The sequence below is a fragment of the Dendrobates tinctorius genome, unplaced genomic scaffold (assembly GCF_039654945.1).
Source record: "Dendrobates tinctorius isolate UK_male_01 unplaced genomic scaffold, ASM3965494v1 ptg000159l, whole genome shotgun sequence".
Lineage (NCBI taxonomy): Eukaryota > Metazoa > Chordata > Amphibia > Anura > Dendrobatidae > Dendrobates > Dendrobates tinctorius.
Window position 1 is genome coordinate 20,033,438 of NW_027361826.1, and position 10,227 is coordinate 20,043,664.

Below are 10,227 nucleotides of genomic sequence, written 5' to 3' on the forward strand. Positions count from 1 at the left end.
TATTTTTATGTATGGATGTATCATCACTTTACTCCAATATTTCACACACCTTGGGTTTGGCTTGTTTTAACAAAATTTTAATAGGGGACAAGAGACTAACCAAAGAACAAAAAAAGTTTATTTTAAAAGGTATGGAATTCATTTTAAAAAACAATTATTTCACTTTTGAGGGTTGTCTGTATCACCAACAGCTCGGGACTGCGATGGGCTCTAAGGTCGCACCAACCTATGCAAATATTTTCATGGGTATCTTTGAGGAGTTTCATATTTTTAAATCCAAATGGTTTAATAATGTTGTCCTATGCAAAAGATTTATCGATGACCTATTTTTCATATGGGATAACTCCAATAATGATATTTTTAATTTTATTCATGACCTAAACATGAATAACTGGGGTTTGTCTTTTTCATCAATATCTGATAATAATGAAATCAACTTCTTAGATCTTACAATTTTCATTAAGGACAATTGTATTTTAACAAAAACGTTTTTTAAGAATGTTGATATTAATAGTTATATACCTTTTAACAGTGGTCATTATGGAAAGTGGCTCAGGATTATTCCCGAGAACCAGTATCGAAGGATAAGGAAAAATTGTTCAAATTTAGAGGACTATAAAAATCAAGCGAAAATCCTGATGAATAGATTTAATAAAAAGGAATATCCTGAGAATTTAATCATAAGTGCTTATAATAAATGTTTAAATATACCCCAGAATTCCCTGGTTAATGGAATAAAAAAAGCCAAAACTGATGATAATAAATTCACTACCAACTTTATAACACAATTTTGCATGGAGAACAAAGAAATAAGGAAAGTTCTTTGTAAGAACTGGCACATCTTGCTTAATGACCCACTTCTGCAAAAAGTTCTCCCTAATAATCCGAGGATTACCTTCAGGAGGGCTCCTAATATTAAAAATCTTGTAGCTCCCAGTCGGTTAAAAAATGAGAAAAAAACCCTAGTAACAACCAACAGTCCACCAAAGGGCATCTTCCGATGTGGGAAGAAAAATTGCGCCTGTTGCGTTAATATAACACATAGAACTAAATGGTTTAGATCAACCACTACGAATGAATCTTTTCCCATCCGGGAATTTCTTAATTATACTTCGGAATATGTGATTTATTTAATTGAGTGTGACTGTGGGAGACAATATGTCGGCAGAACCACACAACCGCTACATCTTAGAATAAATTCCCATAGGTATAACATTAATAAAGGTTTTTTACTGCATGGTCTGTCCAGACATTTTGCGATCAAACATGATAAGAACCCTCAAGGATTAAGGATTAGCCCTATTGAACAGATTCCCATTAACCATCCAGATAGGATGGGGCAACTAAATAGAAAGGAAATCTTTTGGATATATAGGTTGAATACTCTGAAACCCAACGGGTTAAATGAATTTCTGAAGTGTTTCTTTAATATTCTCGTTATCTTGTTATCTGTAAACCTTATTAATGGGTTAATTTATCTATTTTATTGTCCAGTATTTTTATGAGTACTTTCACTATACAATTTTGTTAGTGGTCTCCCCGTACATTGTTGCATTCAGTTGTATTTTCTTTTCTTCTCTTTCCCCTTCTATTCCACTAGGTTCTTCTTTCCTCATATGAGACACAATGGGTTAATTTTCCTTATGGTTTTTATCAATTTATTCCTGTTAGTCCGGTTTATATACTTAAAGTACTCCGGATTCTCAAAAATATTTTTTAATATAAAAATTGATTCTCATTTTTACATATATTTCACAATATTAAAAAATGCTTATTTTTACATATATCTCACTATAATAAAAATCGTTCAGGATTATATATGCATTCAGATATATTCCCCTTTTTCAATGTTTTTTATCGCATACAAATTTCCCCCACCCCCCCTTTTTTTACTTTTTTTACTGTCTATTAATTGTGGTCCCCCACTAATATTCAGGTTCTTTTCTTCATTTCCACATCAATACAATGGGTTAAACATGTTTTTAATAATCCACACCTTTACGCTTCCAATATTTCGGATCGTATTGCGCCTTTTGAATTATATATTTTTACATCTATTTTTAAATAAATTTTCATGTATATGTTATTAAACACAATGGGTTAATTTTATCCATATATTCTTCGTATTACTAATATAATTTTTCGTTTCTGATAATTTTTTCCTGGTTAACTGATTAATTTTTCTAAAATTTTGTATCTTCATTTTTTCTTGGGAATTAAATAACTAATGCGTTTTTTCGTTTTTGTATGCACAGAGACATATTTCTTTTCACTCTTTTTCCTTTTTTACCCATGGGTTAACTTGATTCCTTGTTATTTCTCTTTCATAATCCTCCATGCTCTTAATGTCTCCCTATTTTTAACATATTTTTAACAAATTAAATATATATTTTATTTTTAATATGAATATTAAGTCTACATTATTATATTATCTTCCGCCCTTACTGGTGATCGATCCCGTGATTTTTTGTGGGATCTCTTTTGAGTGCATCCTCACTCATTGAGTTGCACCACTGATTTCCTTTGGAACTCATAGGAAATTAACCTGAACACTCCAATTACTTAATCATTTATTCAACATCTCACACACTTTTTATTCATATAAAACTTTTTTTAATAACACATCACTTCCATACACATATTAATATACACTTTATTCATTTATTTCGGAGATACATTTCTTTCTTCTTTTTGGTTCTTTTTTCTTTTCTGCTTCTAATCCGAGCACTTTCCCTGGTGCAGAGGCATGTTTGTCGCACTACGATTCCCGTTTTTCTTTCTCATATTCACATTTTTTCCTTTTTCCTCTTTCCCCATTCTTTTTCATCTGTAAAATATAATAAATATATAACTGATTTTATGTTTTATAGAACAGTTAACTTTGATATACTACTGTGATCTTTGACCTTTGCGGCGCACCTCGTGTCTTTCATGGCGCCAAATTTGAATTCAGGATGTATAAATGCTATGACAGCTCTTTGTATTCATGTGTCAACCCCTGAAGAAGAAGTGTTATGCTTCGAAACGCGTAGGGATTAAAGGGTTAACTTTTGTAACCTTGTGTGATCATGAAATTTGTCTGGCAGCGCACTCAAAGTCCATGAATTTATTCCTAAGTAACTTTGTTGCGGTTCCGCTGTGGGCCGTTGGACGTGCAGCAGGCTGACATATTATACAGGCTTTACTTTTTTTCTTAAAAGGTGAGTATAATTACTCCTATTATTTATACATTTTACCCGGATAAGACCCTATTGCGCTCTTGTCTCAACCATCTAGTGTATACTATTATGGAACTCTTCCAGAGCACGTCTCACATCGGGCGAGATGGCAGAAAGAACTACCCCTTCGCCTAAGATGGTAGCAGGCTTGGTCACCACAGGAGAATCAGCAAAGAAACTCCTAGAGAGTGCGTCTGCCTTGACATTCTTAGTTCCAGGAAGAAAAGAAACCACAAAATCAAAACGTGTAAAAAACAAGGCCCACCTAGCCTGTCTAGGGTTCAAGTGCTTAGCCGACTCTAGATAAATCAAATTCTTGTGGTCGGTGAGGACCACGACTTGATGCTTAGCTCCCTCCAACCAATGTCTCCACTTCTCAAATGCCCATTTCATGGCCAACAGTTCCCGATTCCCCACATCATAGTTACGTTCAGATGGAGAGAACTTTCGGGAAAAGAAAGCACAGGGATTCATTTTAGATGTTACAGGATCCTTTTGGGACAAAACAGCTCCTGCACCAATCTCAGAAGCATCCACCTCTACCTGGAACGGAAGTGAGACATCAGGTTGCCGCAAACCGGGGCAGAGGTGAATCTTTGCTTCAGCTCCTGAAAGGAAGAAACAGCCTCCAGAGACCAATTTAACACATCAGCACCCTTCTTAGTCAAATCAGTCAATGGCTTGGCAATACTAGAAAATTTTGCTATAAATTTCCGATAAAAATTAGCAAAACCCAAAAACTTCTGGAGGGCCTTCAAAGAAGTGGGCTGAACCCAATCGTAAATGGCCTGTACCTTGGCCGGGTCCATTTCAATAGTTGACGGAGACAAAATAAATCCCAAAAAAGAAATCCTCTGTACTCCAAAAAGGCATTTAGATCCCTTGACATACAGGGAATTCTCCCTCAAGATCCGGAACACAGTCCGAATATGTTCCACATGAGAATCCCAATCCTTGGAGAAGATCAAAATATCATCCAGATAGATAATCAAAAATTTATCCACAAAATCTCGGAAAATATCGTTCATGAAGCACTGGAAGACAGAAGGGGCATTAGTGAGCCCAAAAGGCATCACCAGGTACTCAAAATGTCCCTCCGGAGTATTAAACGCCGTCTTCCATTCATCCCCATGCTTAATGCGAATAAGATTATACGCCCCCCTGAGGTCAAGCTTGGTAAACCAGCAAGCACCTTTAACTCTAGAGAATAGATCCGAAATCAGGGGTAACGGATACTAATATTTAACAGTAATCTTGTTGAGGGCACGATAATCAATACAAGGTCTTAATGATCCATCTTTTTGGCTACAAAAAAAAAACCGGCACCTAAGGGTGACGAAGATGGTCTAATGTGACCCTTCTCCAACGCCTCCTTAATATAGGATCGCATAGCCTCGTGCTCGGGTACAGATAAATTGAAGAGCCGACCCTTGGGAAATTTACACCCCGGGATCAGTTCAATTGCACAGTCATAACTCCTATGAGGAGGCAGAGACGCAGACTCATTCTCACTAAATACATCATAAAAGTCCGCCAAATAATCAGGAACATCATGTGACTGAGGAGAGGTGGAAAACACCGGAGCCTCACTAAAGGCACACCGACAACCCCAACTCACCACAGACACAGATTTCCAATCCAAAACTGGATTATGAATTTGTAACCAGGGAAACTCCAGAACAATGGTATCATGCAGATTATGCAACACCAAAAATCTGCAATTTTCCTGATGGTCTGGGGCGACCCACATTACCACCTGGGTCCAAAACTGAGGTTTATCTTTAGCCAAAGGAGTAGCATCAATCCCCCTCAAAGGGATAGGCGTCCGCAGAGGTGTCATCGGAAATCCACAACGTTTAGCAAAATCCAAGTCCATCAGGTTTAGGGCTGCTCCCGAATCCACAAAAGCCTTGGCGGAAAATGTGGACAGGGAGCAGATCAGAGTAATAGCCAGAAGAAACTTAGGTTGAACACCACCAACAGAAAACGTGTGTGCAAAGCGTTTCTCTTGTTTAGGACAGACAGAAATAATATGTGAGGCATCTCCACAGAAAAAACACAACTTATTACGCCTTCTGAACTCCTGACGCTGCTCTCTGGAGAAAACTCTATCACATTGCATAGGTTCAGTCATTTGTTCAACAGGTGGCAACACCTCTCGTGCAGTTTTGCGTTCGCGCAAACGCCGATCAACCTGAATGGCTAATGACATAGAATCGTCAAGACCAGAGGGAACAGGAAATCCCACCATAGTATCTTTTACAGCTTCTGACAAACCCTTCCGAAAGAGAGCAGCCAAGGCATTATCATTCCAGGTAGTAAGTACCGCCCACTTTGGGAATTTTTGACAGTATAATTCTGCAGAATCTCGACCCTGGTTCAATGCCAACAGGGTCTTTTCAGCCTGATCCATGGCATTAGGTTCGTCATACAACAACCCCAAGGCTTGAAAAAATGCGTTCACATTAGTCAGAATAGGATCATCTGGTTTCAAAGAAAACGCCCAATCCTGGGGATCGCCATGCAGCAAAGAGATGACAATTTTAACCTGCTGCGCGGAGCTCCCTGACGAGTTAGGCTTCAAGGCAAAAAATAATTTACAATTATTTTTGAAATTCAAAAATTTAGACCGATCACCCCAAAATACATCAGGTGTAAGAATCTTTGGTTCAGCAGCATGTGAATGAGCAAGGTAGGCGGAAATTCCCCGCACTTCCGCAGCGAGCTGCTCCACACGATCAGACAATTGCTTTATCTCCATTGAGAGAAAAAAAAAATTCCCCCTACGGCCTCAGAGATATAGAGAAAAAAATATACACACTTTTTTTTTTTTTTTTTTTTTTACAATTCTTTCCTGCTATTAAGTACCCTAGGATCTGCGGTATGGTGGGTGATACTGTTATGATAGAGTCACCGTAGGAGGCAGACACAAAAATAGAAGCTACGTCCAGAAAACCAGAGGAGTTGGTAACTATCCGATTGCAGACCCCTGAACCTATCAACACAACTAGCAGTAGCCGTGGGGGGTTCCTACGGTGCCCTAGACCCCTCGATCACAGCCGGAGAACTATATAGCCTAAAGACAGAAAGGGAAATCTAAACTGCCCCAGAGCAGACCCCAAAGTAAAAGGCAGCCCCCAACATATAATGACGGTGAATCAAGATGAAAAAACACTCACACAGATAGAAAGATAGGCTGAGCAAACGTTGGGGCCCAAGCTAACCTAAACAGGACAGGAGAGGAAGGTTGCTGTCTGCAATCGGCCAAAACCCTATCAAAACATAGGCCAACAAGCTGATATGGAAAATGACCCTGAAGCAGCTAGGCTTCAAAACTAAATCAGCACTCCGGTATTTTCAGAAGACAGAGCTAAGGAGTTCAGCTCACCCCAGCAGGGAATAGCTGAAATCCAGAAAAAACAAAGCAAAGCACAAATGCAAAAAGCAGGGAAGAAAACTTAGCTTTAGAAGAGCAGGAATTCAGACTGGACTCCAAGGATACCACAGAGAAATCACCCGCAGGGCAGAATGGGCATAGGCAGGCTTATATCCAGTCTGTGACTCCACTCAGCCAGTCATCATCATTAATCTCAGGTGTCTGATAATCAGACACACTACCTCTCCTTACCAGAAGAGGGAGTTCCTCGGGCCTCAGTGATGAAGGGGAAAATGAACTCACAACAGTACCTCCCCCTTGAGGAGGGGTCACCGAACCCTCAACCACGCCACCAGGGCGATCAGGGTGTGCCCGATGAAAGGCACGCACCAATCTTTTGGCATGAACATCAGAGGCAGAGACCCAGGAATTATCCTCCTGACCATAACCCTTCCACTTAACCAAATACTGGAGTCTCCGTCTAGCCAGACGAGAATCCAGTACTTTCTCTACCTCATATTCAATGTTACCTTCAACCAATACAGGGTCTGGAGGTGCCACTCCCGGAACAACAGGTTCAACAAACCTCTTCAACAAAGACTTATGGAACACATTATGGATTTTAAATGTGACAGGAAGAGCCAAACGAAAAGAGACTGGATTAATAATCTCCAAAATCTTGTAAGGTCCAATAAATCTAGGCTTAAACTTAGGAGAAGCCACCTTCATAGCAATATTTTTTGATGATAACCACACCATATCAACAACCTTAAACTGGGGACCAATGGTCCTATGTCGGTTGGAAAACCGCTGGGCCTTTTCCTGGGAGAGAGATAACTTATCCACCACTTGGTCCCAGATCTGGTGCATTCTCTCCACCACAGTGTCAACACCTGGGCAGGCAGACGGCTCCACCTGCCCTGAAGAAAATCGAGGATGAAACCCAAAGTTACAAAAAAAAGGTGACATCAAAGTGGCAGAACTAGCTCTATTATTTAAAGCAAATTCGGCCAAGGGTAAAAATGAAACCCAATCATCCTGATCAGCTGAAATAAAACATCTCAAATATGACTCCAAGGTCTGGTTTGTTCTCTCTGTCTGCCCATTGGTCTGAGGGTGAAAAGCAGAGGAGAAGGACAACTGAATTCCCAGCTTGGAACAGAAAGTTCTCCAAAATCTAGACACAAACTGAACTCCTCTGTCAGACACAATGTTCTCAGGAATCCCGTGCAAGCGAACCACCTGTTGCAAAAACAGGGGCACCAACTCAGAGGAAGACGGCAACTTAGGGAGTGGTACAAGATGAACCATCTTAGAGAACCTATCACAAATCACCCAAATAACAGTCATCCTTTGAGAGACAGGCATATCAGAGATGAAATCCATTGAAATATGGGTCCATGGCCTCTTGGGGACCGGCAAAGGCATCAACAACCCACTAGAGCGGGAGCATGATTTAGACCGGGAGCACGTCCCACAGGACTGCACAAAATTCCTGACATCACGAGACAAGGAGGGCCACCAAAAAGAACGACTCACAAGATCTCTAGTACCAAAAATACCTGGATGACCAGCCAAAGCAGAGCAATGAACTTCAGACATCACTCTCTTCTTCCACTGGTCAGGAACATACAACTTTCCACTGGGACAACGCTCAGGCTTGTCTTCCTGGAACTCTTCCAGGTTACTTAGGAATAAATTCATGGACTTTGAGTGCGCTGCCAGACAAATTTCATGATCACACAAGGTTACAAAAGTTAACCCTTTAATCCCTACGCGTTTCGAAGCATAACACTTCTTCTTCAGGGGTTGACACATGAATACAAAGAGCTGTCATAGCATTTATACATCCTGAATTCAAATTTGGCGCCATGAAAGACACGAGGTGCGCCGCAAAGGTCAAAGATCACAGTAGTATATCAAAGTTAACTGTTCTATAAAACATAAAATCAGTTATATATTTATTATATTTTACAGATGAAAAAGATGGGGAAAGAGGAAAAAGGAAAAAATGTGAATATGAGAAAGAAAAAATGTAGGGATTAAAGGGTTAACTTTTGTAACCTTGTGTGATCATGAAATTTGTCTGGCAGCGCACTCAAAGTCCATGAATTTATTCCTAAGTAACTTTGTTGCGGTTCCGCTGTGGGCCGTTGGACGTGCAGCAGGCTGACATATTATACAGGCTTTACTTTTTTTCTTAAAAGGTGAGTATAATTACTCCTATTATTTATACATTTTACCCGGATAAGACCCTATTGCGCTCTTGTCTCAACCATCTAGTGTATACTATTACTGAATTTCTCTGGCGGTTCCTGGAAAGTACGGCCGGTGTCCTGGTTGATTGAGCAGCAGAGGGTTCGCTTCAGTGGAAAAGGATGGAATACTTCCAAAATAGGCTTTCATCAAGGGAACGGTTAATCCTACAGACCATCGGTAACATTGGATATACAGCTCACAATGATGAAACTCCAGATGCATTTAAGGATGAAGAGACGAAGTTGTTCCGAAAAATTTTTACGAACTTCAAAGAGACTATGAAAGAAGAATTACATTATAGCTTGGATGCCCGGTTTTTATCCATCTATTTGGAGGAGAACATTTGCCCACGTGGACTAAGGTTAGTCTTCGATTCTCCTTTTCCCATGGACTCAGACTTTACTCAAGAATGGGATAAGAGTTTGGACATATGTATGCATAAAATGATACTATTATTATATAAAAAAAGATCCAAACTGGCTGAAATGGCAGCAGTTAAAGTGTTGAATCTTTCCAAAGAATTGGTTCCTTTTATTAAACATCCAGAGTATAAAAAAATTAATTCAAATGTAATAACGCACATCATGCAAGTTGAGCATGAGACGATTTTAAAAAAATCTAAGAAATTACAAAGAGATAGGGAAGACTATAGGATTTTTAATGATAACAAAAATAAGAATAAAAACACAAGTTGTAAAGTCAATACAAACCAAACTAATATTGTAGCAATTAATAATAACGAAACTAATGTGGGTAGTGATATGAATGAATTAAATGCTTCTGTAAAGATCAGTGATATTAACCATAGCACTAAATTACCGGTTCTGAAGACTAATGGATTAACCCCAGTACAAGAACAAACCAGTGGGGGAACCAATAGCAACATTTTTTCAAAACCTCCACAGTTAAAAATTACTAAGATGACAGCACCTTTGATTGATGCTATAAAGCAACTAGATAGCATCAAAAAACAGATGAAAGAATTTAATGGGATTAAAAATCTTATCGATTCTGCAAATCCTATCACTGATTTTAGTGAGATCATTACACCTGTTCCTGTAGCCATTCCGTCACCTTCTTTAATTGAATTTCCAGAGAATACACAAAAATCTCTGTTCGATTTCTCTGTTAATGATAATGATATTTCCAGCACTCCAGCTAGTGAAACAGTTCTCATTGACAATACCAATTTAGATAATAATGCTACGGTACCTTTTTTACCCCGAATCTTGAAAAATACAGAAATAAAGAACTATTTCCCATCAAAAAATGGAAAAAGAAAAAATCCTATAGAGGAACCAGAGGGGGGAGAAAAAGAGAAAGGGAAAACAAAAATCTAAAAAGGAGAAAAAGTGGTTTAATTTCAGATGACGG